This window comes from Balaenoptera ricei, unplaced genomic scaffold, assembly GCF_028023285.1.
Source record: "Balaenoptera ricei isolate mBalRic1 unplaced genomic scaffold, mBalRic1.hap2 scaffold_343, whole genome shotgun sequence".
Classification (NCBI taxonomy): Eukaryota; Metazoa; Chordata; class Mammalia; order Artiodactyla; family Balaenopteridae; genus Balaenoptera; species Balaenoptera ricei.
This window is the reverse complement of record NW_026777555.1, coordinates 199,945-202,500: the sequence shown is the minus strand read 5'-3', so window position 1 is coordinate 202,500 and position 2,556 is coordinate 199,945.

Below are 2,556 nucleotides of genomic sequence, written 5' to 3'. Positions count from 1 at the left end.
TCTCCCCCCGAGGACTTGGGCTCCGCGGGCCTCAGATACCTATCCTCTACTTGTGTCCTGAACGATCGGTGTGCCGAGTTCGTCTCTTTTTATTAAGATTAAACGTGTAAACGAGAACCACTGAAGTTTAAATATTACTCTATTTTTATTCTCCTCGCCGGTGGACGTTCCTCCGTTGCGGCGGCAGCGAGGGGAAAACGACAACGAGGACAACAGAAGGAAACTCTAGCTCTCGACGTACTCGTGCCGGCCGAGGCCTCCCTGCTGTCCACCTTCCGTGGAATCGCAGGGACGTTGGAGAAAAATGCTTCCGGGTCCTAGGTCCCAGGTCCCCGGGTCCCCGGGTCCCCGGGTCCCCAGTGCCCCGTCCGCGGCCGTCACTGAGCGGAGAAATGCGCACCAGGAGGATCGGGTTCGTCATCGTGTCCCCGTCGCCCTGCTGCTCCCGATTCCGATGCGGCCCGCTCACTCGACTGCCGGTTGTCGGGCGCCACCTGCCGGTCGGTCGTTTTTTAAGAGGTCGACCAGATGGCTGGGCCGGCCTGGGTGGGCGGCGCTAATTTTTGAATGACGGAGGGAGGTATTACAGTGGGAGGAGGGCAGGGGATGCTAGATCATGGGCCAGAGACCAGAGGCCAGGGGGGCGGGGGATGGAAGCCACTCCAGTCTTCTTTTTTTGTGTGTTTTTTTTAAATTTCTTTCTTTCTTTCTTTCTTTATTCATTTTTAATTTTTAGTTTTTAATTTTTAAAAACTTTTTTTATTTTTAATTTTTGGCTGTGTTGGATTTTCGTTGCTGCGTGCAGGCTTTCTCTACTTGTGGCGAGTAGGGGCTACTCTTCAGTGTGGTGCATGGGCTTATCATTGTGGTGCCTTTTCTTGTTGCACGAGCTCTAGGCGTGCGGGCTTCAGGAGTTGTGGCACACGGGCTTAGTTGCTCCGCGGCATGTGGGATCTTCCTGGACCAGGGATCGAACCCGTGTCCCCTGTATTGACAGGCAGATTCTTAACCACTGCGCCACCAGAGAAGTCCCTTATTTATTTATCTATCTATCTATCTATCTATCTATCTATCTATCTAAGCATTCATTCATTCATTCATTCATTCACTTATTTACTTATGGCTGTGTTGGGTCTTCGTTTCTGTGCGAGGGCTTTCTCTAGTTGAGGCGAGCGGGGGCCACTCTTCATCACAGTGCGCGGGCCTCTCACTGTCACGGCCTCTCTTGTTGTGGAGCACAGGCTCTATGGCTCACGGGGCCCAGCTGCTCCGCGGCCTGGGGGATCCTCCCAGACCAGGGTTCGAACCCGTGTCCCCTGCACTGGCAGGCAGACTCTCAACCACTGTGCCACCAGGGAAGCCCTTTTTTGTTTTTAATAACGCTTTTCAATTCATTCATTCATTCATTCATTCATTCATTCAATTCCGTGCAGCGGAAGGATGGAGACTTAACCACTACACCGCCAGGGAAGCCCCTAGCCACGCTAGCCCTCATCCATGGATTTTAGGATCATTGAGCTTTCTCTCTCTCTCTTTCTCTCTCCCTCTCTGTTTCTCTCCCTCTGTCTCCCTCTCTGTTTCTCTCTGTCTCCCTCTCTGTTTCTCTCTCTCTCCCTCTCTGTTTCTCTCTCTCTCTCTCTCTGTCTCTCTCTCTCTCTCTCTCTCTCTGTCTCTCTCTCTCTTTCTCTCTCCCTCTCCGTTTCTCTCTGTCTCCCTCTCTGTTTCTCTCTCTCTCCCTCTCTGTTTCTCTCTCTCCCTCTCTGTTTCTCTCTCTCTGTCTCTCTCTGTCTCTCTCTGTCTCTCTCTGTCTCTCTCTCTCTCTCTCTCTCTCTCTCTTTTCTCCTCTCTCTCTCTCCCTCCCGGCCTCGCCCCACCCCCTTTCTCCTTTCCTCTTTTTCTCTCTCCCTCTCCCTCATCCTCCACGAGAAGTCATGAAGATGGAATTGATGTTGGACTGATGTCCGCATGCTACCATACCAAATCCCCCTTCCCCAGGGATAGCTGCACTGCCTGTGGCAGGCCATGGTGGGGGGTGGGGGGGGTGGTGTCTTTTCTTCTGTATCGGTAGAAATGATTTGAAGAGGAGGCAGGATGGGCATAGGTCCACTGCCTCACACCAAGGCCCTTTGGGAGCATTTCAGTGAATCGGGACAGAACATTTTTCTCCGTGCGGGGAGGGAACCGGAATAGGGCACCCCGAAATGGAACCGCTTTGGCACATAGATGAGTTGGAATTTAAGGCGCTTCAGAAACGACGGGTGGGCGACAAGGACCCTCTGCCGCTCTGCCTCTCCCTCTTCTTGCTGACCTGAAAGGAGGACAAAAATCTTCTTCGAGAAGCTCAAGCTCACAGCCCGCCGTTTCGAGTGACTTCTGGCTTGGGCTTCTCCTGCGTGGGGGGCACAGTGCACGCGTTCCTCAGCCGTGGGTTGCTCTCTTCTCGAGCTGTCTTTTGGGGACAGGGGATTCTCAGGCAAGAACTCAGAAGGATCGTTGAGGGAACATCGTTTTTCCTCTCCCACGACTGATGAATGCAGACAGACACACAGGAATCTC